Here is a 22,580-nt window from a genome sequence, read left to right as displayed (position 1 = left end):
AGTTTAGCGCATCCCCACTTCAACAAACCCTAGCATCCTGATTCTAGAACCGGGGCCATAGTCTAAGAATTAGAGCCAGGCTATTCAGGAGAGTTGGTAGAAAGTACTTCTGCGCAAAGAGTATTGGAGATTTGGAACTCTTTTCCTTAGCCAGTCAATGCTTATTCAATTATTAAATTTAAATCCGAGATAGACAATTTTGTTTATTAAGCAATGGTATCGTGGGATACGGGCCCAAGGCAGGCATATGAAGCTAGGCCATGGATCAGCCATGATCTTACTGAATAGCTTGGGAGTAGGCCATTAGGCCCTGCTCTTCCTATATTTCTATGACTCAATTCGGCCTCAGCTGGAGTATTCATCCACATGTTAGAAATGATGTGAAGAAGAAGGTGCAGAAGTGAGTTTGAGAATGATTCCAGAAATGAGGACCTTCAGTCTTGAGGATAGATTTGAGACAGTAGGGCTGTTTTAAAAAAAAGTCAAGAAGAGGAGGCCAAGAGGAGCTCTGATAGAAATAATCAAAAGCATGAAGCATCTGGACAGAGCTGTTGGGGAGACACTGTCCCAGTAGTGCAAGGATCTAGGATGAGAGGGTGGAGGTTTAAGGCAATTGGCAAAAAAGGAATTGTAACATGAGGAAAATGTCTTCTCACAGTGAGAGGTTAAGAGTTGGAATGCACTTTCAGAGAGAATCAAAACTGTGAAGGTGTAGATTTACAGTGATTGACAAAAGAAATAAAAGCAAATGAGAAGACGCTTTCTTTGTAGAGAGTGGTCAGGATCTGGAACACACTTAGAATGTGGTACAGGCAGTTTCAATGGATACGATCGAAAGGGATCTGTTATCTGAAAACAAAATGTGCAAGGTTACGAGCAAAATGCAGGAGAATGGCATTAAGTGAAACATTCATTGAGAGACCAAGTGCAAACATAATGGGCCAAATGGCCTCCTTCCATGATGTAATAATTCTGTGATTCTGTGACTTGTGAGTTACTGCTCCTGTTGTAAGTCAGTTGGAATACATGATAAATCTGGACTCTTGAAACTAAATGGAAATTGCCACAACACTGTACAATTTAAATTAGCTATTAAAGCATTCTTTAAATTAACTGGATGTCAGGAGGTAAATATAATTATTACTGTACAACAGTGTCTACTATTGACTGCCATTTGGGCAGATAGATACTTAAACATCCATTTGCTGCCAATTACAGCTAACAGTGATATTCAATCAGGCTTTGGAAGCAATTACTATGCCTTAATTAATTCAGACCATTGCCACAGACACCAGTAAACTTTCCTAAAGGAGAAGTTTTGTTATGAAGAGGGGAACTCCACAGTCTACAGAAGTAGATTTATCTTTTGATGCTGCTCGGGCATTAAAAAGGATCTAGTGATAAAGGGTGAGAATATATAAATAAGGTGATCTCTAGTTATGTTTCTGATCAGTACTGAACTGGGTAATTTCAGCAAGGGTACTTGCTAACATTCATTCGTCTTGGTGTTCCTGAGCTGCAGAAGTGGAGAACACAATCGTGGTTTCCATTTGTGATGCAGTCTAGTGCTGTCTAATGCACATGGGCACATATCCTGGTCGAGGTCAAGATTGAGGTTGACTGTGATCCCCTCACTGTGGAACAAATTGCACTTCCTTCATGTTGAGTTTCTCTTGAATGGCCTACAAAGTGATCTTACTGTACCTTAACCGGCAAACATTTTGAGGTGGGGGTGCTTGAATATTCCCAAACATTTTTTTAAACAGGGAAGGAATTTCAGCATGGACCACCAATACCTTCTCAGGAAGGAACTAGGACTGAGAAATTAGTACTGGCCTTGCCAATGAAGTCAACAACCTGAGAATGAAGGAAATAAATCTGATGATGCAGTAATTTGAATGAATGAGATATTACTGCAGTATTTTCCCAGAGGACTAGTCCTGGTGCCTTGTGGCTTATTTGCTACTTGGAACTGGGTAAGGGTTCTTTGAGGTAGTTTGCTGCCATCAATACTCCTTCATCTCTACTTGGTCATGAGCCTATCTAGTGATTAGAGGTAGAAAATAAGCCATCATAGAGCATTTACATTTGAGGCATTGCTCTTTAGGTAACAGATGTTTTATTGCCTGATGTGCTAAGTGCAACACCATTTAGTTAAACATAATTACTAGGAACGTAAGGAGCTGATACAGATTGCTCACTACGAAAGCTAGAGTAGAGCTTCTACCGATTGTGTTTGACATCGATAGAATAGATGGAGTCAATGTAAGAAGAACATTAACCTCTTCAGAACCATTTCATTAGGCAATAATTACAACATTTTCAAAAGCAAAATATTGTGGAAGCTCAAAATCTGAAATGAAAGTAGGGTGGTCATGATCAGAAAGGTAATTCCATTTCTCTCGCCACCTGTTGAGTATTTTGAGCATTTTTACTGAACCTTTTTATTTGTTATTTCTTATGTGTTCACCTATACCTATATTTTCACAAGGAAACATATGATCCTTGGATATAAACCTCAATAAAAAAGAAACTTGCGCAGAATGTAAAAAGTTATCTGGCAGGTTTGGTTACCATCCAAAACAAATTTCATAACTAGACAGTTCCCATCCTCCTGCCAGATACCCTTGCCTTTGGACAGGCTGAAGAAAGTTTTGTCCTGGGAGAAATATTGACATTGGACTAGGAGCTGGGTTTGGGCCTAATTGCTTCCAGAATGTTGCCACTGGATTTAGGAGATGGAGAAGACCGGAAGGGCTAAGGATTTTCAGTCTTTATGCTGCAACTTTTGCAGGTAAACTATTTCTACAAAAATTTTAAAAACTATAAGTTTCGTGAACTGTTACACTGCTGCACAGTGAAGTAGTCCTTTTGCATCACATGATTAAAGAATTATATTTCCTCCTTTGTTTCAAGGAAGGGCAAGTGGGAATTGAATCTGTCACTTCTTGCTGAGGTGCAGTCTCACAGGCACCAATTACCCCAGATACATGGACAAAGTGACAACATTTGGTCTTGCCAGTGATGCCCAGATTCCACAAAGGAATAAAATAATCTTGATTGGAAGAAATGACAGAGAATGCTGGCATACATCTGACCGCTTTATAAACTCACTAAGCTCTTTAGGGTATATCAATTTATTTTCTGCTTTGACTTGCACTGTTCAGCCTCCTCCTCAAAACCAACTCACCACCCTGCATGAACCTAATGTCAAAACTGGAACTCATCACAGTAACTAGTACACACTTGAACTTTACAAGAGAGTGTCCAAAAACGGCATTCAATGAAAGCGATAAAATATCCTTTCTCACTTTGTACTGGAAATTTATCATCCATCATATTAATTGCTGCCTGCATTCTGACTTTTTTAAACACGTGTGAATAGTTTTTACTGGAGGGTGGAAGACAACACACTGTACTGGCTGCAAGAACTATCTCAGGACTTTGAACCAATGCAAAGGCACTACAGAAATTATAGGACAAATGTTTTTAGCTGAGCTCTATCTTCGCTGGCCCTTCAAACAACAAAGAGAAGGAAGTAATAGGAAAGAGAAATGGGCCATAGAAAATTCACCATTAAAATGACAAGAAGCAAAGCAGAACCGTAATACAGAAACTGGAAAAGAATGACAGACGAGAATTACAAATAGAAAAATGACAAATGAGGGATGTGAAAAAAAGTTAATCAATCAAGAAAGGAAAATGTAAAAATAATTTCAGTTTTTTTTTTAAAATGGAATGGCTATTTGAACCTCTCCTGTCTGAATTTATTTAGTTTTTTTTGTTTTAATGTTATAGTTCTAATGTTAATTCTTCAATTTGTAACAATATCACTCTACGTGACAGTCTCCGGATGACAGATCACAGAAAAATCAATTTTTTAAAAAAAAAATTATCATTTAGCTTGTATAGAAGCTAGTGACCTCTGCAGTGATCAGAAAGGTAATAAGTAACTGCAGTGTAGATAATGATGAGTTATCAGCGAATAGCTTGTGATTATGGGAGTGATTTCACAAACCAATTCGAAGTACACGGACATAAAATACCTTGGCCAGAGTTCTTCTGCACACAAAGTGTAATGAAATCATAAACACATTCACAGAACCTTTACATCAACAATAACAACTAATGCATGCATTTCCATAGCATTTTTCTAAGGTGCTTTACTGGAATGGTGGGTGGCCTATGGGCGGAAGAGAGTTACTGTATATACACTCGAGTAAACGTCAATCCCCCATTTTTGGCCAAAAAAAATCTGAGATTTTCCTTATATCTCATGTAAAAGTCAACCCTAGTTCTTCACAGATAACAGATCAACATTTGAGAGTCGAGGTATTATTCCTGTACATAAACGTTACCATGAGGAAAGGAATTCTTTTTCATGCTATTATGCATTTTGAAATTTCTTCATTTTGTGTAAAAATGCCCTCCAGAAAAAAAACATTTACAGCAGCATTCAAACTGAAAGTTATTGATGTTGCAGAAAAGACAAGTAACCGTGTACCAGCAAGGGAATTTCGTGTTTTGGAGAAACTTGTAAGAGACTGGAGAAAGATATCGAACTAACTCCAGATTGCCAAAATGAAAGTGTGCCAACAGAGGTAAACCCAGCAAGTGGTCACAACGGGAAAAAAAAACATTGCTGAGTGGGTACTTGAAAATCATCAAAATGGAAAATGTGTTAGTCGTGAAGCCATCCAAATCCATGCACAAAATGAATTAAAAAAGGAATTACGGATTTTAAGGCAAGTGCTGGATAGTGCACAAGGTTCATGAGAAAGCATGACTTAGTACATCAGCAGAGAACGAAGATTGCACAAAAGCTACCTGCTGAACTATTCATTTCGAGATCAATTGGGTTTCTGCTAACGATACAGTATTTTGAACTGTGGCATGAATTTCAGCCCCTCAAAAGTAGTATCCATGTAATAGTCAACCCCATAAATTTAACCTTAAAAACGGTCTAAAAATTTTGACTTTTACATGAGTATATACGGTATTCCACTTTAGGGAAGGAGGAAAGTGTTTACTAACTTCTAGGGGAGGAGTGCCCCAACATTCAAAGAGCACCCTCCAAAGTTAATAGTCCCTTTCCATTTCATCACTTTAAAAACATCTTTAAAACCAGGTTGTCTACTCATGCCTGCATGTCTAATTATTTATTGACAGATGGTGAATGGTTTATGCTGGTTTTGGCATCTGCCCATACTGTGGGTTTGGGATGGGCACTGGGTTAGAAGGTGGTGGTCTGAACGCCCAACTTATTTTCCATACACCGCTCACTGAAAATACAAAGAGTGGGCTGTTGGGAGGGACCTGCACAGCATTGTGCCTAGACAGTTCAAGGCATGATCATAAATTGTGACACAATGGATTTTAGAAAAGTACAAGAAGCCAGAACTGAAAGAGCTTTGGGACCTGGAGGAATTTGAATAGAGCCATGTAGGAGGGACTTGACAGCAAGCATGAGAATTCTAAAATCAAGGAGGTCACTGTTTTGGATCCAATAGAATCAGTCGACACAAGTGAGAGGGAACAAAACAAATTGCTAGCAGGGCTCACTGGGTCTGGCAACCTCTGTGGTGAAAAACAGAGTTAAAGTTTCAGACCCAGGTGCATTGACTCTGTTTTTCTCTCCACAGATGCTGCCAGATCTGTTAGGTTTCTCCAGCAATTTGTGTTTTTTGTTTCAGATTTCCAGCATCCACAGGTTTTTTGTTTTATGACAAGTGATAGGGAATTGTCCGAGTTAGGATACGGGCAGCAATATGGCACTATCACACTCTATTTACCCAGAACAGTTCCGACAGTGCTGGTTCCTATTTGGAATCCTGTATTCATTTCTGTCAATTCACAAAAAAAAAACAACATTCAAAAGATATATTGTTCAATCAAAAGGATACCACCTTCATGAAATATTGTTGGACAATCTTGTTTATGTTTGCTTTACAAAGGAACTTACTTTACTTTGAGCACGATGGTGCTTGTGAATAGTATGGGGAAATCTGAACACATGGGTAGAACACCAATGGGTGCATGAGTTTTGAGAACAGTGAGGAACTGAGAATGGAGAATAATAGAGTAGAGTATAACAATAATACAGTAGGCAGCTTGTTTATAAAAACATTTTTAAAATGATGAAATGGAAGGGGAACATTAACTTTGGAAGGCAGTCATTGAACGCTAGGGGCAGTCCTCCCTCAAAAGGTAGTAACTCCTTTGCCCCTTCCCTTAGATAGCATAACTCTCTCCTGCCCAATAATGGAGTACTGAGACTTACACATCTACATTATTCAAAAGTCATGATGAAAACTTAAAACACTGCTAGGCAGCAATAAAACACATGGCTGCATGTGTAGTGCAAAGTCCATGGAGCTCTCCCCATGTAAGGCCCAGCAGACATACATATGAACACAAAGCAGCAGAATGACTTTCAGACCTTCAAGTCTACTCTGCCATTTTATACAATCATGGCTGAATTGAACATAAACCCAAATCCACATACCCACCTACTCCAACACCCATTTAACAGGAATTTTTACTTACCTGTCTTAAAAACCCGATTCTGCAAACTTTTCAGGAACACTTTCAAAGACTCACAACTATCTGACAGAAAAATAATTCACTTAATCTCTGTTTTACATGGCCAACTCTGATTTTTAAAATAGTTACACCTTGTTCTAGATTCTCATTGACAGAGTTGTCCTCTTCACATCTACTTTGTCCAGACTCCTCAGGTTCATAAATGTTTCAAGCTCTTCAGTTGCTTCTTACCCTTCTAAACACCAGCAGACACAAACCTCGCCGGTCCAACCCTTCAGATGCTGGTAACAGCCTGAATGGAAGACAATGCATGCTTTTCCTACGACAAAGTAGTAACGGTTGAGGTGTGGGAATGGTTGATACAAATGAATAAGTTCAGATATTGTGTTGAATGAGGGACAGCAGTGAAAGTTTGCAAGTGTGATTGCAACTAATGTAGGGGAAGAAAATTTCCCTTTAAAGATCAAAGAAAAATGTTAGGCTGGGAGCAATCTAAGATGATATTTGTGGTAATGAACATAAGAAAATGGTCAGGGATTGCCTTGTCAGTGATCAAGAGGTTGCAGGTTGAGAGGTCACAAGGTATGGCAACATGAAAGGATAGCCATGAGGGGAGGAAGATGTGCCAGAAGTAGTTTTGGAAGAACAGAATGCTGGTGAATTCAGTGTACATGTTAAAATAAGAAATTGCCAAAACGTTCATCTCCAACAAGGCATGCACAGTGAAGACTGAGAGAATAACCTTTCTGGAGGTTATTCTGGAGTGAGAGATTATCAATTACTCCTGTTCCACTGACTGAATCCAAGGCAGTGGTGGGTAAGATGAGCAGGACAGGAAAGAGGTTGCTAAATTTAGTCCCTCAAGAATGAGGAAGTCAGCTGGGACTGCTACTCCTAAAGACACGGCTTCATGGGCTCAGAACTTTGAAAGTAGCACAAATGTTAGGTGTGGACGTATTGAGGAGGAGCTTAAACTTAACCCAGGGATAACTGCAGATGAGTATCAGAGCACAGACATTCAGGTAGCAGTTGAGGGGGGTGGGTGGGGGCAAATACATTTGAGATGGTTGAAATAAAAAGGCAATCTGGCCAAATGGCTCGAAGGTGAGAAAACATATAGTGAGGCAAATATAAAGTATTAATAAAAGAAGGGAAAAAGTAATGACCAGGGGAATGCCCAAAATGCATGTGTGAGTGGACATATAGTCATGAATTAAGCAGAGCAGAGAGTAGATCAGGTAGGCCAGTCATAAATGGGGAACAAGTCAGCCCACCCTTGGCAGTAGATTTTAACTTGGACCATTCTGGTGTAAATAAAGCTCTAGCAGTGTCAAAAAGTTGTGCAGCCTCTAAACTAGCGATCTGACTGCCAGCATTTCAGGCCTGCCAAAATTTACCCAGCCATGTAGTCAACAGGATTATAAAAGTTAGGCTTTCAATTAATTTTGTGTGATCTGAAGGAGCAGAAATGCCCATCCTGTGTTCTCCAGAAATATTCTATGCAGTCCCTGTGAATGTGATCATCACCCCTATGTAGAGACAGTAAGAACTGCTGATGCTGGAGTCAGAGCTAATACAGTGTGGAGCTGTAGTGTGGAGAAGGGTCTCGACCCGAAACGTCAGCTTTCCTGTTCCTCTGATGCTGCCTGCCTGCTGTGCTCCTCCAGCTCCAAACTGTGTTATCACCCCCATGTAGCTGTCTTGCTGCTGGTATTTTGAATCTTGTGAGCTATAGTGGAACAACCATGTGGGTCAGACATATGGCCACATCCCTTTAAAATTTCTCTTGAATTTGGCCTCTTTGCTCTCAGGACCCAGCTCTGCAAATAAGCACCAGAAAATCAAAACTTCCCTAAGGAGAAGTTTGAAATGGAGACATGATGTGAAATGCTCGAATGTGAACTATTTATATTTCCAACTTGGTTGCTCCTATATAAGATTTGGGAGATTTAAATTTGAGATTGTGTCAGCCACATGAGTTCTCTCCATTCAGTTATAATTTGTTATCACCCATTTTCAATCCCACCTGCCTGGGTCAATCTCCAATTCCAGAAATAGCTTGCTGTTGCTAACATGAAGGTGTAAATTAGCAGCACAATTAGAGGAAATCCTATCGTGGAAAGGATGCATAAATATCTTGCAAGGCTTGAGGAGGACATATCTGAGAACTCCAAATAAAGCACACATATGAAATAGAGGTCAACTGCAATATTAATTGCATTCATTAGTTTCCTGTTTCCAAATGCAAAGCAATCTCAAAATGGAACAGGAGGAAAAATTAAGTGAAATTAAGATAGCACAAATGAACAGGGAAACAAAGGGAATTGGAATGGTTAAAAAATACTTAAGGAAAAATTAGACAAGTAGGAGATTTGGAGTTAACTGAATGCTACATCTCTCATTTAAAATTTTGGCTCTGAATTTGAATGTTTCTACAAGGGAAAAAAACAAAGTTGGCTGCAAAGATTGAGAATTAAATGTTGAGAGACATTGGGTTGAATTTTCTCACAGGCCTCAGGATCATGATGTCAGTGAGACTCACATGGCAACTTTACCACAAGTGGCCTATAGGTCCACCGTTCAAATAGGCAGGCTCCCGAGGCTGCCAGGTCAGGGTCAGCAGCTCCGAAATGTCACTGGGAGAGGGTGGGCGCTGCTCAGGGAGGCCTGGGACTTTGGAACTCGGTCAAGTACGTAAAAAGCAATTGAAAAATTCACGGATCAAGGATTGGTTGGGAATGGGTCACAGAGGTTACCATCCCTGTCCTCTCTTTGGGCTGTGGAACCGCTACCAAAGGTGGCTCAGGAGGACACCTCCAATAAGTTTGCGGACTCTCCATGGTTTTTTTTGGGGGGAGGAGTGTCACTTCTCCATCAACAAATTATGTTGGGGAACTGTCCCAACATAACTCCGATATTTTACTGGTCTCCCATCTTCCACACCACCACCTGAGGCAATAACGTTAACCCTAACCTTAACCCTAAATCCTATTTATATTGTTGTTTGGAAATCAGAAACCTTCCAAATTCTGCCATGCTCACTTTATAACTGACACTATAGACATAGCAAAACACTTAAATATTAAATGAAATTTTGTCCACCAGTTTAAGTGTCACATCTAGGGACGGGCAAGAAATGCTGGCCAGACAGCAACGCCCACATCCCACAAATGAATTTTAAAAAATGGAGACCACTTGGGGTAAAGCCAGAAAATACACGAGAAACTAAACTAAGAAAATGCAACAAATGCAAAATGTCACATTTCTACCTTATATTTATGACATTATTCCCAAGATGAAATGATAAAACACAAATGGAAGTTTTGAACGGATTTCATCGTAAGGTTTCTTTTCTTCTGGTTTTTGTACTGTCTTTAAACCTAACATTTATCCTGTTAAATCCAGTTTCCTAATCTGGAGATAGGCTCCTAAATCTCAACATGATACGTTAACCTACACGGTCTGTAACTGGACTAGAAAATTAGTAATATACATGTGAGAAGTCAATTTGCAGGTAGCAGTTATCCAGAATCTGAAACCAAACAGCTTGGCACTTAATTTCCACAAAGGCTCTCCCGGTTGCCTGTCATTTTCATGGAGGCCCCAGTAAAATAACTAAGAGGCGACTTTGAATAGTGTTTAAAATATTTTCATTGAAGGATTCCTTGCCGAATATGGCAGGATACCAAGAGAACTCCAGCAAAAATTCAGGACCCCTAAGTATAGAAGCTACCGCCAGGCATATAATTTTGCATTTCAGGGAAATCACAGAATTGTTACAGTGCAGAAGGAGTCTATTCGTATCTTCATGCCTGCACCAGCTCTCCAAATGAATAACTCAGCAAGTGCCACTCTCCTGACTTCTCTCCGCAACCCTGCACATTCTTCCCTTTGGAATCACCACCTAATTCTCTTTTGAATGCCTCAATTTAATATACGTTAGATCCCTTCAGAAATATGTGGTAAACATTATGCAATTTTGATTTTATGGTAGTAATTAACTTGATTATATTGAACTGTCCACAGTTGACGTTACGTATAGCTATCTTCATTACACTTGATGGCAATGGAAACTCTCATGTCCAACTTTACTTACTTTTCAGTATATGCTCAATGAAATTTAAGCATAAAAATGTCATCAGTAAATAGTTTTCATAATGATTTGTACTATTTTCAAAAAAAAACTCTGGTGGAAAATGGCTCTTCATACAAAACTGGCAGTGCCCTCAAATTGAATTGATCACCATTGAGAGTTTCTGCTAAATACATGGATTTGCAGTGTCCAGATGAAGACGTTAAAAAATTAAAAATTAAGTAATTTTCAGGCTAATAGGCATCTTGTCAAAGCCTTTAAAACAATTAACTTTTTGGATTATCATTTTTTAAGAAAAGACTCTACTTCATAAAGATACGAGAAAACATATGAACTTTTTTCAACTGTTTTTAGAAGTTTACAAATGCCTCAGTAAGGTAAATTATAATCTTTTATTTGTAAATTATCTTCCTGACTCATCTTCAAAACTGTAACAGAACAATGGCTCTGCAGAACTGTTAATTGTAGAAATGTTGGTTCAACAACTGACCTTCACAGCCAAGTGAAACCCTGAATATACTTCAGTTGCATTCATCCCCTCTCTTTGTAGCTGAAAGCTTATTAACACAAGAGCTTAACAATGAACAGGTGAGACTAAGTCACTACCCTTGGTGTAAAGACTTTATTGACTCAAGCATCACTTGTTTGCAAGTAAAATAATTAACTCCTATTCCCAACCTTTTCTGTTTGAGTATCAACCAATGTTGGATACATTATGGCAGTGGTGACTCGCATACAATGCAGTTGTACAATTCATACCATTTTACAAATTTTCAGTAAATGGGTATAAGACAGTCTTATGTGGAACATGTTGGTTCCTGCAGTCACAGGAACGAGAGAAGAAAAGAACTGTTCAAGGATAACGTGTAGTATGCAAGATCAGATAGCAAATCACCAACAAACCTAAATATATCAAGTGATTATATATTGGTGGGCTAGAAAGAACTTTGCAAAACCTTCACTCAGGAAATGAAATAAATTGGATATAGCATTCATATTTTCATGGACTATGTGAGGTTAGGTGTAATAGTCGGGTGCTTCTTTTGCACAGAACTAAAAAGTACACAGAGTTTGGTTACAAATATGGACAGAAAAAGGCTCCTCTCCACTCTGCTGAAATTCAATGGCCTGGCATCTCCATTTGGTTGCGTTGGTTTTTCCTCTAATTCCTCAAAATTTGCCAAACCAGTGGCAAAGCTCAATGAAATTTATGCAAAAACATCACAGGTAAATAGTTTTCATAATGATTTGTTCTATTTAAAAGAACTAGTGGAAAATGGCTCTGTATACAAAACTGGCAATGCCCTCAAACTGAAATGATCGCCATTACGAGTTTCTGCTAATTGCACTGATTTGCAAGTCTCTGGATGAAGACTTTAAAAACTAAGTTTTTTTAAGGATAATACACATCTTGTCAAAGTTTTCAAAACATTAAATTTTTTGGATTACTAAGAAACTCACTATAGTACAGCAAATGATACTAATACAACAAACAGTTGGCACAATTTTTAAAAAGGTTTATTTTCTCAGTGCCAAAATGAAAACATGAGGCACTGGAGTTTATACAAGATGTGATTCCCTTGAACCACAGCCCAAGCAGGTCCTTGATTCTCAAAAGCAGAAAAAAGAAAACTGGAAAATTATATATCAAACTTAGGTTTGAGGAAACATCTTGGGCACCACATCTGTGTGCCTTACTGTCTTCACCTGCGAGACAAGATAATGGCAGGTTGCTAGGGGCACTACAGCCACTCATGTCCTAACCTACATTAAAAAAAGGGTAGTAGCTCTCCTGACAAGGGGGTTGGTGTGAACTTTGCTTGATGTAATCGCCTCCTCTGCAGTGAGAAAAGACCACTTTACCACAATTGAGTAAACCAATCCCACAAATTTGCAAGGCTCTTAGAATTGAAGCATTGACTGGCAGTGGGATCAAAGTCACAATTTGAAAACAATGGAAAAATAAAAAGTAAATAAAAAGTCAGTTTGATTATTTAATCTCACTAAGGATTTCAGAGGACTACAAATATCGCAGAGTTTGCAATTTTCTGAACCCTGGCTAATATAGTTAATTATTAGCACCTTGTTTCCATTTGCATTTTTAATAAATGTGGTATTTATTGTGAATTTACTGGGTCTGATCTTCAATGGAGTCATGTTCGCTGTCTGGTCCCCTTTTCCTGGTTTACGATAATCACCATTATGTTATCTCATTTCTATTTGTCACAGTACATTTTTAAGGACTGTTTAACCAGTTCTCCCAATACACAAATGACTAAAGGCATTAGCCAATGTGACATGAAGCGAAACACATCAAAATGTTCTGCATTACGATAAAAATGAGCTGATAGTAGTCAGGGTGCTACATTTGGTCTTTGTGTCCCCAGGACAAAACAGCAAAAGATTGTCGTGCTGTTAACTCTTGTTGGGGGGGAAAAAAAAAGCAAAAGCAGGCAATAAGCAACGTAGGCAGCTGGGTGAGAATGGATTAGGTTTGTCCATAATGCTTCGCGGTAACATTACCAGCTGAGCTACTTTGAAGTTCAAAGATTGAGAAGTGCTGTTTGGGTGAGGTACTAACGTGCTGCTGGGGTCTGTGGAAAACTTACACCGCTGTAAATTTACACCTCCAAGGAAAGGAAGGAAGCAAAAGAAAGAGAAAATTGAAAGAACTGATTTAAGTTCGTAGGAGCCTGGACACCACACTCACCAAGCATTTCACAGCAGCAGGCTTAGAACTGACACACTCACCAAACGTATCAACCAGGAGTAAACTGTTAAAAGCCCAAGAACAATACTTTCAAGAGAATTTATCAAACTGGTCAGCCGGGCATTCAACAAGTAACGTGAATACTTACGCTGGGAGAAATGTCAACTAATCAGTTGTACTTACAATATTGAAGAATACGGTTAGTTTAATTCTACAGTTATTTTCAGCAACCTCCTTTGTTTTTATATTGCTGCTTCAGTTTTTACTGAATCTAGTTCGCAAGTTTTCGAACAGATATATAAAATAGAGGTAGACATTGGCGGTAAAATCTCTACCTTCAGCAAGGTGTATTCTCCTCTCACAGTCCAGTACGGCAATGGAATGCCCTTCAGACTCATGGCTGATTGCTTCTAGTTAATGTTTCACTAGACACAAAACAACTCTCCTGTCCCACCCTTAGAGCAAACAGCTCCACTGTACAAGGTGCACAAAGACAGACAAGAGGGAAAAGGGGGAGAAAATAAAATGGGCACACAGTGTCTGCGGACAGAGCACTGCTTACCACAGCGCCATTTCAGAAAGAATAGTGAAGAATTTGTGGAAAATTAAATCCAGAAACCAACCTAAAAATATCACTGAACATTTTAATGAACATTCGATTAGATTTTCTCATAGATCCTGGTCTGCTACGCAAACTTTTAAAAAAGCAAAATTGAAGAACTAATTTATACAATTAGTCAACATATGGCGCGGCAATTTAGCTTACACAGGTAATTCTCAGTGGTAAGAGTGCAAAATGTGCCAAGTCCTACATAAACTGAGTATTTACTTTTTTGCATGAGGTCTTATCAATTTCGCACATAAGCACTTGGAAGAAAGAAATAGTGAAGACAGTAAAACATTCTACACATTAAATTTTTACTTGGCAAAATTAATTGCTGTTTGCACATTAACCAGAGTAAGTGATTTCTGTGATTGTATAACAGATATATATACCCCACAACATAGGCAAGAATTTTGTCAGGGAGCAAACAAAACTATAATAGGTCCAGGTGAGACACTGGAGTGAAAATGGAGAAAAATTACAGTGATGTTACTTGGAGTTGCTTTACAGTTACCTAAATGGTTTATTGACCCAATGATTGTTGATGGTTGAATGTTTGAAGCACTGTACATCACGAAGTCAGGACTAAATTCTATTGCAGAAAATTATTTCAAAAAGGATTGAAAAGTGATATTCACTAGAGGATTGAGATTTAATCTCGCCACGGTGCTTGGGATCTCTGTTCAACACATTTCACACAATGATTCTAATCTTTGACAGTCACATTGGACTGTAAAATTTGTTATATGAATTCTTGATGAACTCAGAGCAACTTTCGTCAAATATCCTACAGCATGGTGCAACATAATGAAATGACCATTTTACAAATGTGAAACAGAATGCTTGAATTAGTGACATTCAACAGTGATGGCAATAAAAAATATTATTTAAAAACATAATAAATGGAAAGCTCATACCTGTGAAGGCCAGACTGTTAACGCATTAAGAAATCTGTACAAGCTGCTTCACTCTCCTCAAGTCTATACATAAAAATCTTTATCAGCAGCACTAGGAATTAAGGTACTATAGTGCTGGTCTGTTTACCTAATGTAGAAAGGGGAGGCACTTATGTATTTAGCCTTTGGTCATCAATCACTGATTATTGCCATAAAAAGATAACTGATTACTGAAATGTGAAAAAAGGCCACAATTAGAGGTTTATCACAAAACTAAAAGAAAGGAAACAACAAACAAAAACTCCAAATAGTATGTAAAATTTGAATTACTTTTTTTCTGCCGTCTTGTTTTTATTGAGAGAAACACGGGCTTAGTATTCAGATCCAAATGGCTGGTTAAGTGGAACAGCCCAGGAGAAGGAAAGAGGTAGAAATAATAAATGAGATCAGAAGTCCACTCCCGGTTTGTCCTCACATGTTTGTAAGTAAATGTATGTATGTAAATGATTAGAGTTTGAAGCCAGGCCCCTAAGTCGAAGTTGTCTAAACTAGCACCAATTGACACATTGAGGATCAATTACGAGGAAAGATTAAAGTTTAAATGCAATACAATCTAGAAGGTAGATGGTCAACAGAGGATGAAGCTTCATAAATACATGAAGTAGTGAATTTATAAATAAGGCAAATTTAGAATATACTATGATTCTGGCTGTGGGCTCTGAAGAAGGTTAGTGGATATGAAAAGTTAACTGTTTTCTCTCCACACATGCTGCCAGATCTGCTGAGTTTTTCCAGCAATTTCTGTTTTTGTTTGATCTCCAGCACCTGCAGTTCTTTTGTTTTAAGATGGACGAAGATACAGGTTAAACGAATGGATAGAGTAAGTCTTCATGACCTTATTCTCAAGAAGGCTCAGGAGGGAATATATACAGGTATGGACCTTTGCAAATTGTCACAAAGAGATCAGCAAGCACTGGTTATGCTCTTTAGCACAGGAATCAAACGAATATAGATACATCGAATCTTCATGGCACAGAAAGAGGCCATTTGCTTGTCCAGTCCATGTACTGCAAGAGCAGTTAATTACCCCATACCCAGGCCTGTCCCTATAGACCTGCTATCCTTTCCTCTCAGTATGTGATCCATTTCCCTTTTGGAAGTCAATTCTTAATCTGCCTGATTGGTTTTTAAGACAGTATATTTCAGATCATAACTGCTCAATGCGTTAAACATTTTTCCACATTTTGACTGATACTTTTGCCAATCACTTTAAATCTACATCCTCTGGTGGTGGTGTTGCTTAGCTCAGTTGGCTGGATAGCTGAGTTGTGATGTAGAGTAACACCAAAATCAATTTCCACACCATGAAGGATTCTCCTTCTCAACCTCTCCCCTCCCCAAGGCATGGTGGCCCTCAGGTTAAACCACTATTAGTCATCTCTGTCTAATGAGAAAGCAGCCCTTAGTCCAGCAGGACTATGGCAACTTTACCTTTATGTTCTTGTTTCTTCATGATTTTTGAATTCCTTTATCAAATCTCCTCTTTCTCTTCTCCAAGGAGAACAACCCTAGCTTGTCCAATCTAACCATGTAACAGAAGTCTTTATTCCTGAAATCCTTGTGAAACTTTTCTGCATCTTCTCTAAAGCCTTCATTTTCTTCACAACGTCTGATGTGCAAAATCAAACTGAAATTAAATGTAAATGGAACAAAACTACTTCAGAGCAGTTTTCTATAAAGGTTCATCATGATTTCTTTAATCTTGTACTCCATGTCCTTATTTATACAGCCCAGGATCACATATGCCACGACATTACTGTCATTCGGCCAACTTTATAGTCATGCCCTTCTTACACCGTGATCTTCAATGGCAAGTCTATTATGTCGCAGTTTATCAAACATCTTTTAGAAGTTCTTTTACATTAATTGCATAGTTCATCAGCACATCTGCTATTTTATCAAAAAGAAGTTAGTTAAATATTATTTGTTTTCAGAAGATCCTTGATGGTTTTCCAAGTACTGAGACGAGGAGGAATTTCTCCAGCCAGAGGGTGGAGAATCTGTGGAACTCATTACTGCAGAGGGCTGTAGAGGCCACATCATTGAATGTATTTAAGACAGAGATGGGTAGGGTCTTGACTGGTAAGGGATCAAGGCTTAAGGGAAGAAGGCAGGAGAATGGGGTTGAGAAACATATCAGTCATGATCAAATGGCAGAACACACTCGATGGGCCAATTGGCCTAATTCCGCTTTAATGTCCTATGGTCTTATGATTGTACTGTTAATTTTGTCGAGGATTATCCTTTCTCAAAGCTTTCCCACCACTGGGGTTAAACTGATGAGTCTGTACCTACTGGGTTTTCCCTTACATTCTTTAATCACAGGAGTGTATATTTGCAATTCTCCAGTTTTCTCAATTCTGTCATATCCGCTGTCCTCATTTTTAAAGAGGATTCTAAGGTCATAGACAGTACCTTACATTCTCCTTTCTTCCTTCAGAATTCCATTTGGTTCTTTTAATAAAAACAAAGTAAAGTTAGTCTTGCTAGCCCCTCATCCATCATTACTGGATTTTAGCCCATCCAGTATATCAACTACCTTTCATTATAACTTTGGCAGCAGTTACTCATTGGTAAAGATAGATGCGACATATTCATTTAATACCTCAGCGATAATTTGTATTTATATAGCAAATTTAATGTGCAAATTTCCCTTTCAAATAGATAAATATTTTGGTGGCAGAGGTTCTGGTGAACACAATCCTAGTGTAACTGCCTGCAATCATATACGAAGCTATTTTTAGGTTTTTAAATTAGAAATAATATTTTGAATGATCTGCCAAGCAAAGGTAACAGAGGACATTTGGGGTTTCAAAATGCAGGTTGCTGGTCAAAAAAAAAAATTAGAGTCCCGTTAATATAATGTTTTCACCACCACTGGCTATCTCAAAGTGTTTTACAGCCAATTAAGTACTATTTGAAGTGTGGTCACTATTGTAATGTAAGAAATGCAACAACTAATTTGTACTCCGCAAATCCCCACAAACAGCAATTTGGCATTAACCACATCATTTGCTTTTTTTTGTCATGTTGATTGAGGGGCAAATGTGGGCCAGAAGACTGGGGAAAACACCCCTTCTCTTCTTTGAAATAGTGGCACAGAACATTTGTATTCACTTAAGCACGTGGATTTGACGTCAGTTTAATACCTGATCTGAAAGATGGCAGCTCTAATAGTGTAATGCTCCCTCAGTACTACACTGGGATGTCAGCTTGATTTTTGTGGAGCTTGAACCCAGAACCTTGTAATTCAGAAGCAAGAGTACTACTAATCATTACTAAGAGTATTACTAACCATGCCATTGTTGGCTCTCAACAAGAGAATTAGGATTGGAGGTGTATGATGATTTAGATCAAGTCTCATTGTACCTAATTCTTATGTTTCCATAAGTTGCGTGAAGTATAATTATTGAGTTAAGGTTTAAGTCTATATTGGAAATTGATTTAGCTCAGTTGGCTGGATGGTTGGTTTGCGAAGCAGTATGATGCTGACAGTATGGGTTCAATTCTCTTCATTTGCTGAGGTTACTATGAAGGACTCTCCTTTTCAACTTCTTCCCTCGCCTGAGGTCTGGTGGCCCTCAGGTTAAATCATCACTAGTTGTCTCTCTCTAATGAGACAGCAGCCCTATGGTCTGCTAAGGCTATGGTGACACAATGTAAGTCTGTATATGTTTCAAGTCATGCAGAAGGCATGGTATCTTGTTCGTTCCAGTGCATATTGTAAAATTACTGGTATGTAGTATGTCATTTTCTGTTTATGATAACAGGCATCACACTTCGTGTTATTTCATGCCTTGTGTTATGTTATGTAGATTTATAGTTGTATTCCTCAAACAAATCCAATTTACACACCAACTCAAATGCCTTAACATTCCACAACCAATGGGCTACTACAATGGAAGTCAATAAGTCATGATTAGATCACATCCCAGAAAGACTTTGTTAAAGGGTCATCTGAAATTTGCCCTGAATATGTAAATAAGGCCAGAGGTCCGATTTCTAGCAATCCTTGAGCTTTCACTTTTGGTGTCTGCTACCTCTACAGGGCAAAAAAAATCAGTGTTTCCAGGCTGCTAATATTGGTCCTATCACATTTCTGTCACTCTGCAGCAAATTGATTACAGTATTCACATGCACCCGAGACAAGGTAACAGGCAGAATTGAATGACTAACTCTTCCCCCATCCATCCACCCACCCACACACACACCCACACACACACACCCACATCCACCCACCCCCGTGGGCAGAATGGAGCGTGGTTTTCCTGCCTGGAGGCCAGTTGTACATTCAAATAAGGGCAACCTGAAGGTCTTATCCCACTGATAATCCATAGTGATGGATGGGAAACTTGTACCTGGGAAGAACTCCCAGCAGGAAACCCTGTGAAGATTGATTGGAGCTTACGGAGAGGAGCCCTACTTCTCAGGCAGTCTGCTTGATTGAAGGATCAGGTATTGGTGGAGGTAAGGGTGGGGTTCGGGGGGTGGAATGTGGTCTGTGCAAAGCCACCCTTGTTCTTGATTAACTGATTCACTCCCTGCTAGTGACCTCCCTCCAACCACACTACCCCCAGCTCACCATACCCACCACTCTACATATATGCATTGGCAATCCCTTTTGAAGACCTTATTGCAATACCTGCCTGCAGTGGTCACCATTTCTTAGAGGTTCTGCTGAGACGTGCGAGCTCTCATGGGTGGAATTACTGCTCTGTACAGGGATTAATTTGAAGGGTGGGTTGTTACTGCCCAGGTAAGCTTTTGAATGCCTTGTAATATTGACAAGCCTCTCAGAGTATTACACTGGTTTTCCAGCAGTGTCTGGACATCTCTTTGCCAACATTAAATCCCACCAATGTTTCAGGTTGACATTCTTTGGTTCAGATCATTGTTATCAAATGTTTACAGCATTTTCTTGTTTTTATTTCAGATTTCCAGCATCCATGGTCTTCTTATATTATGGTAGCTGTGGTGTTGTCATGATTGTTTGAGAAAGAAACATGTCACAAATGCCAGATACAATCTGTCATATGATAGAGCAACCTCTTCTCCATACTTCCATTCTATTCGATCTCCTAAGGCAGATAATTTGCAACAGGTCAAATTACAATAAAGAAAAACCTGTCAAAATTCTCACCTGTTCATAAATTTTTATCATTGAGATGTTTCTGGATCCCTTTCCATTGTAATGAAGGTTTTGATTCTTTATTGCATTACAATTTTAACGCCATCAGCCAGTCTCGGTCATGTCTAGATGTGAACATGGATGGTGTTGGTCAACTATTGAACTGGCACCAGAGGCAAGATTGATCTGTTCTCACCTGATATCAAGGTATATGTAGTTAGAGAATGGCTATAGTTAATGGTCAGGAGATGAAATCCTGAACAATTCTTCCTTTCCCAAACCAGGGCTCCTGAGGCAATGGGAGGCACCCTGTTAATGTCTTTCCCCATCTGCACGGTTCAAATAATCACTGACTTCAATAGCTGAGTCTTCATAAACACCAAAGCTCCTTTCTAAAACAGCTCATCAACATTAGATTTTTGTTTTCGCTGTGTGATTGATGGAAGCATTTACTGCCCCATCGGAAACAGATCTGCTCCTTTTTGCAGTAGTTTGTACTTGTGTCTTGCAGTCCTGTTATTATAGTTTCCACATAAGCAGAGCCGTAGGAAAACAAAAAAGGTGGTGTCTCAGGTCTGACACTGAATTGTAGGCCATGATTAATGTGGGATTATAGGGAGAGGGAGGGTCTGGGTAGAATGCTTGGTGTAGACTCAATGGGCTGAATTACATCAATTTGCACTATAGGGATTTCTAAGATATTTGTAATTTGTCATTTTAAGTCAACAAAACCCTAAGCAAGGCAATTTTCTTTGTAAGTGAAGCCAGTTGCTGAATTTCAATGCGAGAAACTATCTTTTTCAAATATATCACTGCTGGGAATTTCCACCTCTTTGTTACTGAGTAGTTTGACTTGGATTTCATATCAGCTGCTCTGAGACATGGGTGGGTGACCCTCCCATGTCCAATTTGTTGTGTGTTAAAATAGCAGGATGAAAACAGTCATCTCCCATCTGCCACTTACACCGGATGAACTGGTTTAAAATATCCCAAATATCTCTGCTCAGAGCTGTGACATCGGTGTTGAGAGACTTAAATTTCACCAAAAAAAATCAGGTTTCCCTGGCTAGAAAGTGCTTCGATGAGGCAGGCTTCCATTAATTACAGAAGAAGGAAATCCATAGCTGGGGAGACCAAAAGAATATTTGGGAAGATGTAATGCAGAAACGGGAAGTTGTTAGCGTGGAGAAACTGGGAGAAAGGGTTAATGCCATCACCAGCACTAGGATATCAGCTTCACTGAGAGGCACCACTCTTACCTCTCAGTCAGGTTCAGAGGTTGGTGGTTCAACTGAATTTAGGTTTAAACAATTGCATTCAATTCTGGTCTCCCTGCTATAGGAAAAATGTTATTAAACTTAACAGGGTGCAGAATAGATTTACAAGGATGTTGCTGGGGTTGGAGGATTTGAACTGTAGGCGGAGGATTTGAACTATAGGGAGAGGCTGGACAGGCTGGAACTATTTTCCTTGGAGCGTTGGAGTTTGAGGGTGACCTTATAGAGGCTTATAAAATCATGAGGGGCATGGATAGGATAGCCAAGGTCTTTTTCCCTGGGTAGGGGAGTCCAAAGCTAGAGGGCATAGGTTTAAGGTGAGAGGGGAAAGATTTAAAAGGGACCTAAGGGGCAACTTTTTCACGCAGAGGATGGTGCGTGTATGGAATGAGCTGCCAGAGGAAGTGGTGGAGGCTGGTACAATTACAACATTTAAAAGGCATCTGAATGGGTACATGAATAGGAAAGGTTTAGCGGGATATGGGCCAAATGCTGGCAAATGGGACTAGATTAATCCAGGAAATCTCGTTGACATAGATGAGTTGAACCAAAGGGTCGGTTTCCATACTGAACAACCCCTATGACTCTAAGTTAATCTGATGCCCTATTCAGATGGCTAAATATGGGATTTTTTTCCAAAAAGTATTGCATTTATATAGTGCTTCTTCAACTGCACAACATTGCAAAGCACTTTATAGCCATTGAAGTACAGATACAATAAGAAAACCCAACACTGAACTGCTACAGAGTAAGACTCCATTAACAACAATATCATAATGATAAATAATCTGCTCTTGTGATGTTGATTGGCCAGGACCCCACGTATAACTCCCCTGCTCTTTCCAGAAACAATGCCGTGGGATCATTAACATGCATCTAAGAGGGCAAACAGTGGTGCTAAAAATAAGCAGGTGCAGTGAGCAAATTCAAACCCAAAAGTCCCTAAAATGCCCAGGAAAATTTAATCATGGGGAAAACAATCACAGAAAAGTTGACCCCATAAATAGTACAGAATTGGTGAGAGCTGCTTCTCCAATCACAGGCTGGTTCTCTTTCACATTTGCTTCTGATAGATTTACCAGATATTGGGGCTACTAGAGCCTGGAGGACAGCCAAGGATGTTAAAGTCAATAAGACTGGATACTGTCCTTAACTTTGTATCAGAGATAGTAGGAACTGCAGATGCTGAAGAATCTGAGACAACAAGGTGCAGAGCTGGATGAACACAGCAGGCCAAGCAGCATCATAGGAGCAGGAAGGCTGACGTTT

Source organism: Rhincodon typus, chromosome 1, assembly GCF_021869965.1.
Source record: "Rhincodon typus isolate 14 chromosome 1, sRhiTyp1.1, whole genome shotgun sequence".
In the NCBI taxonomy this organism is placed as follows: Eukaryota; Metazoa; Chordata; class Chondrichthyes; order Orectolobiformes; family Rhincodontidae; genus Rhincodon; species Rhincodon typus.
This window is presented reverse-complemented; position numbering follows the sequence as displayed.